The sequence below is a fragment of the Ambystoma mexicanum genome, chromosome 4q, assembly GCF_040938575.1.
Source record: "Ambystoma mexicanum isolate Mex_15411 chromosome 4q, UKY_AmexF1_1, whole genome shotgun sequence".
NCBI lineage: Eukaryota > Metazoa > Chordata > Amphibia > Caudata > Ambystomatidae > Ambystoma > Ambystoma mexicanum.
The window spans coordinates 268,426,704-268,439,601 of NC_090928.1; positions in this window are offsets into that span (position 1 = coordinate 268,426,704).

Below are 12,898 nucleotides of genomic sequence, written 5' to 3' on the forward strand. Positions count from 1 at the left end.
ACTTCAGTCCGTGGGTCACCTGAGAAATGGCAGTCAGACCTCCACCACCCTCCCGTCAGCCAGAACGTGAATTCCAGGAGGCACTACAAGCTCTTCTCTTGATTGGCGAATATTGCTGGACCTTGAGGACACTTGTTTTCACGTGCCTTCATCATGCAGCATGCACATAAACAGTTCAGGGAGCTCCCCATCGGCCTAACCTTCGCATCAAAGGATGTTTACCAAGTTGATGGCAGTTGTGGCGGCCCATCTCAGGCGATTCACTGTCTTCATATTGCCATACTTGGATGAGTGAGTGATGACGGGTCGGTCTCCATAGCAAGTTTTGAGGCACCTCAAGGACACTTGCTCTCTGCTATACAGCCTGGGCTTCTCCCTGAATTTACAGAAGTTGCAGGTTTCACCAGCGTAGAAGATCCACTTCATCTGCGTGGTCCTGGACACTCGGGAAGGGAAGGTTTTTTCTCGAGAGGAGAGAGTCACCAACGTGGCACGAACGGTCAAACTTTTCCAGAATTCCATAAGTATCCCGGCATCTGATTTACCGTGCCTGTTTGCCACTAGTAAAATATAGGATGCCATGAGGCCTGAGGCTCCAGATGAGGTCCCTGCAGTGCCTCCTCAGGAACCAACTGTCACAGTAGTCAGGCTAGATGCCAGAGATGTGCTTCAGGTGTCGAGGTTGGTTGCCAATGACCTGGCTTGGTAGAGCGACTAGGCCAACATGTTGGTGGGAGAACTGTTCTGCACACGTTGGCCAGAGGTACAGGTGGTCACGGAAGACTCCCTGTAGGGGTGCAGGGCTCATTTGTTGTGGACCCCTCCAGGTCAACGGCCACTGGTCCCAGATGGAAAGTTGTTATCACATCAACCTGCTGGAGCTGCGGGCGGTCAGACTGGCGCTGACAGTGTTTGTCCCTTATCTCCAGAGGAAACACGTCTTAGTCCTAAAGGAGAATACAGTGACCATGCACTACCTTCAAGGATGCTTTCTCTTTGTAGAATTTCAAAAAGGCAGCTTGAAAGAGAGTTTTTGCAGCTCACTGACCCGCCTTGCTGATGTGATCACCACCAGGAATACAGTCTTCAGCGTGAGACGTCTGATGGAAGTGGGGAGCCTCCAAAGGGAGTCGCCATAAAAAAGGTTAAAACCATGTTCAAATCACAATTCGGGACAAAAAAAGGTCCTTCAGGAACTGAGCCACCACTGGGATTGAAAAAAAATGGACTTTGCTCTGGCATCCTTTTAAACAAAGATAGGGCAGCCAGGTAACCATTAACTGTATAATCTTGAAGGCATGATGTGGCTATGGTCAACAAAACTCACTGTAGAGGTGGGGCACATCAGGTCCACTCCTTTCACCTTACACCATGCCACAAAATGTCTACACTTGCACACATACAGCAACCTGGTTGACAGTCTGCGTGCTGCAACAAAACCTCCAAGACCTCATCGTCCAGGTCCCAGTGCTCATACAATAACCTCTCAAGATCCACGTATGCAGAATGAGAGGTCGGGGTTCGGGTGAAGCACCCTTCCTTCCGACTGGGACAAGGTGTTTGGCCTCTGAGGTGGCCACAAGGCCAATTTCAGAAGGTCCAGGTACCATGTCCTCATCGCCCAGTCCATGGCGATCAGGATCAGATGAACCCTGAATCCCCTCAACCTCCTAAGAACCCATGGTATGACTGATATCAGAGGGAATGCATAGTGAAGGTCAAAGACCCACTCCACCAGAAATGTGTTCCCATTGCCTCCTGAGGGGAAATTCCCTCAAGCAGATTACCAGGCAGATTCTGACTCCTAAAGAAGGTGGGGAGGGTTCTTATGGAGACCTTGCCCTTGAGGAAACTACAGCTTCTACCAGAGGGATTGCCAACTCCGCTGACACTTCTATTCCAAATTCCAGCACTGCTCTTCAGAAGGATGCCCAGAGACATCAACTACTGAAGTTGAAACTGCAAAGAGAAAAGTTAGCCTTTCAGTACAAGAAGCTAGAAACAGAAGCAGAGTTAAAGAAGAGGAATTGGCACAGCTAGTGACGCATAAAGACAAAGAGTCAATGTCTCCAGCTGGAAAACGCTAAGGTAGAAAGCACAGCTAGGCCAGTTGAAAGTGTAAGGTCTTCTGCCACCAAATTCATGAAAGATTTGGTGGGTTTGTATTGTGAGAAACCAGAAGGTGTGTCACACACTAGTCCCCTGGGATCTGTCATCCAGATGGCCAGGAAACGGCCATCGCTTTTGGATGCAGTTCCTGGGAGTGGACCAGTGCGGGAGGATAACCTGGGCTAGGGGTCTTCGGGAAGTGGGACACTGCATGGTGAGACACAGTATCCCCTTACCTATAACACCTTTACCCCATCCTACCAATTAGGATATTTAGGAGCTCTACCCCCACTTTTACAACACAAACACTTTCACATGGACAGCTCGCTATGGGAAAATACAGATTAACACCTGAGCATTATACCTGACGTGGCTCAATACAATGGTCAGGCGAGGTCAGGCAATTACTTATTATTAAACACACCTGACTTCCATTAAGCTTGCCCACACAGATAAAAGGCTGAGCACGAGAGCCCACTCTGAGCAAGGCAAAGCACTCGAGGAAACAGCCGTTTCGAGATGCAGCTGAACGATAAAAGAAAGATGTAAAAACAGAAGGGAATCACAAAGAGGGAAGTTCGCTCGATCTTTTCGACAAGGAACCGTTACTTTCCAAAAACCTCGAGAATAGAAAGCATAAGACCAGGAAACCAGGCAGAAGAATACTGCATTGTGTGTCGGAGATACCCAGGGCCCTTCCGCATCAATAATCAAGGTGGGGAGAATCAGCGGCCGCTGTGGTTCCGTCCTTGGCTCCAAGAACAAAGCAGCATCAGTGAAATCAACACAGTCGGTGAGTTGGAGAGACCGATACAAGACCGGTCTGTGTTGAAACCAAGGTTGCAAGCAGCAACATTGTATGGCGAGCGCTGGAACAAACATTGTTAAAACGCGTGTGATAAGAGATGCAAGTAAAGTTCAACTGCTGATGAGAGATTGAAGCAAGATACAATACCTTTGACAGAGTGGTCCGGTACCGCATGGGTGCTTAATCGAAGGTCTCTGTAAGGTATCCAGCTGAGATGTGGCAAAAGTGAAAGTGAGAAAAATGTTATATCAAGAAGACAACGATTAGATGTGAATCGAAGTGTTCCTGCGACGGGTTGAGCAAAATTCTGCGCACAGTTGAAAGTCATCGATTTTGGTGAAGTAGAGAACGTTTTGAAAAGTAGATACATTTGGATCTGAGCCTGGCAGAGGGGGGCCCCGAGTGAACAGTAAATCACCCGAGAAGTTGTATATGTGAAATCCTAAGAAGAAAGGAACTTTAATGTTTGTCGTGTTGCATGTTCATGCCTAGACATACTTGTGGACAGGTGCGTTATAAATGCCACATTATATCATATCAGGCCCTCTGAAATAAGAGACTTTGAATGGCAAAGAGTCTTTGCCACAGAAGGCCCTGATGTTGAGGTTTTGAACTGCATTCTCGTGCTAGAGAAGCCAGAGAGTGTGCTAAGCTCGAGCGTGCCCCCTTGTCCTGTCCTGAAAACATGGGGAACGGAAGCCAACGGCTGGAATATCCTGACATCATTTCTTGAACACTTTTCTTTTGCATAACATTGTTTCCCAAACTATTTGTATTTAGAAGTAAGGATTGGCAATAGGTTTATTAGTATAGGCCCTTTTATTTTGACAGACTTGACTAGGTCTGCATTATTATTATTTGATGGCTGTAGCTTGCTCCCATCTTTAAATTTAGGATTATATAGGACTTTTTCAAACCCAATTGAAGTTCAATAAACACCCTTGAACTGTGATCATTTTTTGTCTGTCTTACTGTCTGATACAATGCCTTCCTGACAGTATGTGGAGGGTTTGGCTGTTCTCCAATGGATTGAGGCATTTGAGATGACTTCTGAGATCCATGATGTTGACCGACAGGATTGGGCTAAGTGTTTGCTGAGTTGGGTAATTCAGACTGGTTATGATGGTATTCTGAAGCTGTGTGTGGGGGGGAAAGAGGCCACTATGAGTGTGTGAAAGCTGCTTTCATTGGCAAGACATCTACACAGTGCCTTAAGAGGTTCAGGGAAATTAAGGGAAAGTATGTCTTGGGTTGATAGGGTGAGTGATGCACTATGAACATGACGGGGCAGACTGATTTTTACAAGGTGAAAATTTGTGTTGATTCGTCTCACCTCTTGTTTTTTTAAAACATTTTTCTGAGGCTTCTTTACCAAAGCTGTTGTACATTGCTGACCAGAACATTTCAGACCCTTTTAAGTTAGCCAAGCTGGCTGACAAATGGGTCTTCCCTAGGGTGCCCCCTAAGGATCCCAGTGGGAAGGATAAGGACACATGTGGCCTCATTACAAATCGGCCGGTATGGAAACAACGGTGGCGGTAAACCCGCCGTCACCGTTGTTTCCATGCCGGGCGATCACAACTCCTGTAGGTCTGTCCTGGCAGGTTTAACACTGCACGCCTGCAGGCGGACGAGGAAACACCGGCAGCATTACGAGATGCTGCCGGTGTTTCCATGATCCCCGTTCCCATTGAGTCCTAGTGGAATTAATGGGAACGGGGATTAACACCATTCCGCCTCTGTGATTCCCGGGAAACCGGGGTTGTAATGCCCCGGTAATTCCGGGAATCACAGAGGCGGAATGGTAATACCAGTCCAGCGGTAACCAGGTGGTTTTACCGCTGCGGTTACCACCGGACTCGTAATGAGGCCCATGGACTTCTCAGAAACCTGATGAGTCCAAAAAGCAGCCACATTCGAATAAACCTAAACATCCTTCTTCTGATGTCCATACATCTAGTGGGGATAAGCCCCATGGGGGTGGAAGCAAGAGTAGTGGTCCTCCTGCTGTAAAGCAGACTCTCAGCGGTCCTACTCCAGTTCCTCACCCCCCTGGGACTTGGTGGGAGTGTGGGGCACAGGATCACAGGAAGCGTGACCCCAAGTGTAAAGGTAAGGCACTAGGAGTCCAGGCTGCTCTATACATGAGGTGGAGGCCACTGTCCTCACCTCCTGTCCAGGAATCATGTTTGGTGCTCCTGCAGAGGTATCCTTAGTTTCCCTTGAGACCTGGGGTCCAGTACTCAGAGGTACTGGATATTATTCTACTGAACACACAAATATATTTGAGATGTGTACTCATTAATGGCGAACCTTCCATTGTCTTCAGAGACACTGATACTGATCACTAGCATGACATTGGTGGATAGGACACTGCTCAAGCCAGAGGCCTAAGTAGGTGCTCTTATGAGAACCACCAGGTTGGCTGATGGTTCTCACAAACTTTCTCCTGTAACACTAGACAGCATTTAAGTGGACAACAAGACAGCAAAGATTCCTGTGATCCTCCAGGATCATGTGCCTGCCCATGTGCTACTGGGCAATTACCTAGGTGAGTGGGGGCTGGTCTCTTATGGGCCACCTGTGGTTGCTGCTGCAGTTTCTAAGTCTAAGGCCAAGAAGGGTCCGACTGATAGTCAGTTAGCCAAGCCAAAGGGGACACCCAAGGCAAAAAAGGAAGAGCAAGAAGGCCACCTGAGTGAAGGGGGCCCCTTCTATACCTGCTGCATCAGCAGCACCCACTGTTGACCAAGCTCCTGAGGGACCCGGCCCAGTGGTGACCCTAGACTCACCTCCTATGGGAGAAGAGTCAGAGGACCCCCCTCAGGGAGAGGTAACCACCCCAGAGTATCACTCAGACCTTCAGTGACTGTTGGCTGAAGGTGGGTCCACTAGGGCAGATTTTTGTACAGATCAGAGAGAGTGCCGCTCTCTTAAGAGTCTGAGGAAACAGGCCCAAGCCCAGGCAAAAGGTGAAGTGCCTACGTCCTTTCAGATTTATTGGGAGGGTGTGCTCCTTTATAGTGAGCCCACTGAGCCAGTTAAAAGGTTGGTTGTACCCAAGGTCTACAGGCCCTTCCTTCTGCAGATGGCAAATGAGGTGCCCTCAGCTTGTCATCTTCGCACTAAGAACACTAAGAAAAGGCTCTCAGCCCACCTTTATTGGCCCAGGATTGGGTTAGAAGTGGGAGGCTTCTGCAAGACCTTCCACATTTGCTGTCTGGTAAAACTAGAGGCAGTGTCATTGCCTCACTGCAGCCTTTGCCAGTGGTGGGCACAACACTTAAGAGGGTTGGCATTGTCAGTACCTTAGACCCTCCCACATCAGGAAGACACAAGTTCATCCTGCTACTGGTTGATCATGTTTGAGAAACCTGAGGGTATCCTCACTCCTATCCCCTTGGATCCTCTTCTTGGGTGGCCAGGGAAAGGCCATCACTCTTGGATCCTGACCCTGGGGGTGGAGCCGCCGGGGGGATCAACTGGGTGGAGGGTCTTCAGAGATTGGGAGTTGGGTACCCACAGGAGAGACATGGTATCCCCCTTTTCCTATTGAAGAGCAACCTATCCCTCCCCCAGCCGTTATGGGCTACTGCAAAACCTCTCTCCTCATTTTCCCACAATTTACATCTGACAGTACTGAGATGAGGAAGAAGCAACTAGGAGTAGTAAATACTAGTAACCTAGTTCAGTTCACCACTCTAGTACTAAGACGAGGAAGAGGAAACAGAGTAATGAACACTAAAACACATTTTACCACTCTAGTACTGGGATGAGGAAGATGCCTGCAGAGTATTGTGAGGGTCAGGCATGTCCCTTTAATAATGGTCAGGCAAGCCCCATTGAGAATGCACACCTGCAACCTGTCAGATGCTTGTAGATGTATAAATGGAGAACCAGAGAGCAGCATGAAGAGAAACAGGGAGGCATGTGTGGGAGTGACCAGCAGGGGGCACTTACTGAGAGGAGGCAGCCGTGGTGGGACCGGAGAAGGAGCCAGGATGCCGCCCGAGATCACGCAGGATCTGGGAGCCCAAGGCGAGAGAAGCTGTGAGGCTATCACAGGTGTGGGAGCCTCCATATGCCAATACGAGCAGCTGGAGCTGCGGACAAGCAGGACAGAAGAGGGGACCCCGTCCGCGTCCCTGCCGAGACAATGGAGTTGCCGGTGTGTACAGAGCTGCAGCTGGCATGCGAGCGGGGCTCGCAGAAGCCATTCCATTGATCGGAGAAGCCAGAGGAAGCAGCGGGTGCCGAAGGGGAGCACGGCAAGGACTTTGAGTGTTGGGGAGAGCCACACAAGAACGTGGCACTCCTGGGGGGCTGAAGATAAGTAATTAAGCATCAAATGAAACTAAAACTTGAATTTGAATTGTGCATCTCAAATACTGAACCGAATAAAACTTGCAATCAAGCCACATTATGCATATTAAATACCGAACTGAATTAAAACTAGCAACAAAGTAGAGTTATGCATATTAAATATCGAACTGAAGGAAAACATGAAATTAAACATATTGGTCCTCATCAAAAGTTGGGCGGCAGCCCTTAAATGCGGCAGTATCTGGGTTACCGCTGCATTTACCGCTCTGCCCAATCTCGAGTTCCATTTTCGGGTATTAGCACGCAGTAATTGCGCCGAAAAATCCCCAATCGGGATACCACCCAATTTGTGATGTGGCCCATTGAATACTAAATTGAACACAACTTAATGAGCAAAGCAAATGGCAGATGACAGCCACAAGGAAAGTGCCCATTTGAAAGCAACATAGGTAAAAGAGGGCATGTGTGTAAGAGTGCCATACAAAGGTGAGGCATGAACTAGACCACTTGAAAGTGAACTTTATGAACAAATGCAGTGTGGCAAGGCCAAAGACTGGCAATAGGTGTGTGGCACGTGATGACAAAGTTAAGGGGCTAACTAGGAGAAGCCATTGGAGTGTAAGCCTACAAATAAAGCCAAGAGGCCAACAAAGAGGAGCTAAGTGAATGTGAACACAGGGGCAAGTACAGATGATCCTGTGTGGGCTGAGGAGCCTAGGGATCCTGGTTGCGCAACCTGTGATGGGTGGACCGTGTCGTCTAACAACTGTGCCTAGACCAGTGAGCCCTAAATTGTGAAAACTAAAGACATTGTTAAACAAGCCAATAGTGGTGTTGAATCTTTTAAAAAAAGACTAAAACAAATACCAATTGCTACGTTGAAGTCTTGGGGAAGGGAACCCTGAGATCTGATGAACTGCATAATGCTGTCTTGAGGACGGAGCCTCAAGACCCTTTACTTTTGAACTGTGTTGCATTGAACTTGGGGAAGGGAACCCCGGGTATTGTGTGTAACTACAATGCCTTGAATTTGGGAAAGGTAATCTAGAGACTTTTATGGAACTTTCTTGAACTTGGGCAAGGGGAGCTGAGATGGAAGCTAAGAGCTGGAAGAAGCTCGGAGCTTTGTGTTGATTACCATTTTTTGGATTATTGACATCCTTCCACATTGTTTAGCTTTAGTCGTGAGGACAAGCATAGGTTCTGGACACAGATAGACTTTTAAGTTGAACTCTTTGACTCAGACTTTTCTTCATTTCGTTCAGGTAGGGAAATCCCACATTAGCATAAGGCAAATAAGGCCTTAGGTGTGCTGCAGTGTGTTTTGTGTTTACACATTGTCACAGTGTCCGGAGCAAAGTGGAGTCTTTTCACTGCTTCTACAACAGTAGGAGGTGGCTTTTCCTACATCATCCCCTCTACCGGCAGAGCGCAGCGGTGTGCTTCAGTGTGTTTTGTGGCTGGGGTGCTGGTCTTGGACTCAACATGCACCTTTATTAACGGTGAGCTTACCTAACATATCACAAGCTAACCCCGGCTGCCTTTGCTTCTTTCGCTTCATCCGCTTAATCGTCTTTGCTGAACCCCCTGCAGCACTAGGGGTAAGGTTCTAGTCTTCTCGAGCCTTGCCCTCAAGTCACATTGTGTTGATTCACAGGGTTCTAGCTGTGCGTGCAGCCGCCTCTAACAATAAGAGTCACTGCAGTTGACGGTGGGGAGGGGTGACGCTTTACATACTTTCCATTGGAGACCCTGCAGACCCGAAAGACCAGGTGAGCGGGAGGAGCATCTCTAGGGGCTGGTGTGGATTTGAGTTTTGTCGTGGGAGCTGTGGCCATGACATTCCACCCCCCTTGCTTTATAAGCGCACCCAATTGCATGGATGACTGTTGGCGATAGTGTACGCCCTCTTTTTCTCTCCTTTTGTTTATTGCTGGCGGTGGAATTGGACTGAGGATACATTTATCTGGTACAGAGTGACTGCAGGCCCCGGTTCCTTTGAGCTCTGCTTCCAAATTTTCACCTGTGTACTATGCTCCCACCAGTATAATGGAAGAGGCTGTTTGGCGCGAGTGACGGAGACTTCCACTTGGATTGTTGTGTCTTGAGAGGTGGCCTATTTCTTGTCACATAACTTACAGATTGATTTCATCTATACCAATGATGATTTAATATTTACTTTTGTTTTACTCTGATTTGAGTTATTCTGAGTAACTACGGGCCTGGGTGCCTTGCGGTCTGCTTTAGTATGTTATATTTGCAGATACATTACAAGTAACGAATGGACTATTATCTAATTGTTATTTTCTATGGCCTATTTGACGAGTTTGATATTTTTATCTATTTTACACTTTATTTCTGATTCTGCATCTACTTGATACTGATCAATCGATTACTGCGTGTGCCAGTTCTTGGCAGTTCTGTGATGGATATCTTAAAATGACCCTACATAAGACAGAAATGTATGGGTTTAAGGAGTGACTCCCTGAGACAGGGAAAAAGGATGAGGAGTCCATTAAAAACACATAATAAATTGAAAAAGGCCCCTAGAATTAAAAAGGTTAAACTGGACGCGATGGGGTTCAAGAATGATTTTACCAATTTAGTTTGTCCTATTAATGTTTTTTTTTTAGCCCTCGACCCCCTACAATAAGTACAATTACAGAACTGAAATTAATTTATCAAATACTACCCCCAGTAAAATAACTTTGAGTGATACTTTACATTTATAAAGCCCACTAATCTATCTGCTACTCCAAATCTAACCGGTTTAATGTCTGACTCTTTAGATACTGATTGCAGAATGGACAAATAGCCTAGTAATTCACATTTGAATGTATCTGTAAAGAAGAATATGGAAAAAATGACCAATTCACATTCTCTGTCATGATTCACCGTTTCCGCCCTTTTTGGACTATATGGTCCATCAAGCACCGCAATATTGTGTCCAGTATACTACCAACATGGCCAGCGCTGTTGAGAAGTCCGTTGTCTAGTGTTTCAGCTATACCTGCCACTTCCTACAAAACAGACACGCCCCTGCGGCTCTGCACGTCTCAACGCTAACTTTCCGTGTTACCGGCAGGAACGTACCTTGTTTTTTCCTCCACTCCCGTTCTTACCCCTATTTGTCCAGCGGTACCTTATTTCCTTCCTGTTATCCATTCAGTACAGCTCATCACGCTTTCCGCTTGTGGAATCGTGCAAACTTCCTTCCTTCCTGGGCCCTGATCTGTAACCGTTCTCGCATTCTGTTTTCGGAACTGTGCAAGTTCCCTGATTCCTTCCTGGTTCCCAGACCCTTCCGGACTTTAGATCAATACTCACCTGATCCGTCTTGGGACACTGACCGTCTACCATCTCTTCAAGGCAGGTATCCGGTCTGCATACTGACCTGCACACTGGCGACAGAGGATACTCGTCCGTACTTGTACAAGTCCCGAACGACCAGAAAGAAAGAAAGACCTCCAAGAAACAAAACGTCAAAGGACAAACATGTGAGACAAGAGTCATAGTGTGACAATGTTACTCATCATGTCGGCCAAAACTGATGCCTTATTTGAATTGTGCACTAGGTTGGCCGAAGACCAACAAGGTCTGAAATCATTGGTAATTAGACTAATGGATGGAAGAGGTCCCATTGGTGTCTATGTTCCCTTAATGGCTGATCCTTGTATTCCTCTTGGCACACACCATAAAGATCTTATGGATATTAATGAAGCACAGGTTTTACAGCATAATGAATTAAATGCATGGACGAACAATAAACAACCTGATGCCACGATTAAAATACCAGCGGTGACAGAGGAACAGGTGGGTACCTATGCAACCAATGAACCTGATGCCATTGATATTCTGTGCCAGGAAATTGAGATGATAGAAAATATCACCTCACAACCTAAGATTGATAAAGGTACTAAATTGAATTCAAAAGGATTACATGCAAACACACACTTACCCAACTTGCCTCCTCTACAAAGGATGGTGTGTAATACAAAAGAAAAAAGAATAGGCGAAGACAAAGATATAGGTGAATTATCTATTTCACTGAAGTCCTCTAATACTATTATCACGCGTTTCAGCGACAATGAGGAAATTAGACAAGTAGATCTTAGAGATCCGCTGGATGAATGGGTTACAAATTATTTTGTCTCACGTAGACGGGCACAACCACTACAGGAAACAGTGGATGATTCCCCCAAATCCAAATGGCCAGGCTTGTTTCTAAATCCCCCTCAAACCCTCTTGGTACATTGTCACTAAAGGCCACGAATATCACTGAACATACAACCATGAACCAAGCTTTTCTGTTGACTACAAATGTGGATGATGCATGGAATAAGTTGAGCTAGTTTATAAAATTGGAGGAAATAAATCCTACTAAGAGGAAAGTCCTTTTTTAAAATCGAACTAGACTTTCAGCATTATGGAATTCTATTCCTTGTCTCTCTTTGCTTCAAAATGAGGATATGAAGAGATTATTTTCACCACCGGCTGTTAGTGCTTTATTGTATTCATGTTCAGACTTGATACTAAAATTGGGATATAATCTCATAACAAGATATGTTGAGCCATCTATTGGTCATAATGATTATTCGTTAAAAGACACATTCTGCACTGCAAAACTTAATGAGAAGAATTATATTAAACACACAAACCAACTCAAAGGGAATTGGTTCTTCTCTCATGCCAATTGACCCTGTATCAATTCCAGCTGAATTAAATGGCTATGTTGGAATACAAGAGGATTTAACTCTTTCCTTAACTATGCAGAAGGTCAGGCTCTTATTGGTTCTAGTCATGTCTTCCTACTACAAGAAACATGGGCAGTAAAGGATTTTATAATTGATGGCTATACAATTGCTAACCGTCACACAACTAAAGGCCCGCATGGGATACTGATGGATGGCTTAGCTTAGCTATCGATCACGCCTTATTGTTTGGAACTTAATTGCCAATATGTGCTGTCTGTTGTATTGCATTTTCCTCCTCTTTTCAAAGATATATTGATTGTCAATGTATATTCACCTCCTGGTGATGAAAACATTAATGAAATTGTATTGGTAATTGACAATATAGTTAATATGTGGTATACAGATTTTCCAAATGAAAGTATCCTAACTGCGGGAGACTTAAATGCTCCTAACTTGAAAAAATGGAATCTGACACAGTAAGAACGGTGTGACCCCATGTCCCATTTGGACTCGATATCCTCTACGAGGGATAATGGGAGGAAATGGGCACAACTCTTTCATATCTGGGATATCCCATGTCTCAATCACAAGGGAGGTGTCTCTAACACTGGTGGTATTACTTGGACTAGTGTCATTAGCGCCTCCACCTTGGATTATGTACATGTGGGTCATGATTTGTGGAATAGATGTGAGTCACTAACTATTTCATTTAATGCTCTTAGTGACCATGCAGTTTTGACATGGTCACTTACGACCTCCAAAACGTACGAGATTATCCATCATAATGAATAAGTTCATATAAATTCCACTGGGAATACGATTACCTGGCGTAATAAAAACTTGGATAAATTGAATTGATTCATCGAGGAAAACTTGGATAAATTGAATTGATTCATAGATAGGACTGGGTCTCCCCCTGGTATCACTTGGTTATTCTCCTGGCTCCAGAATAATTTGATGATGA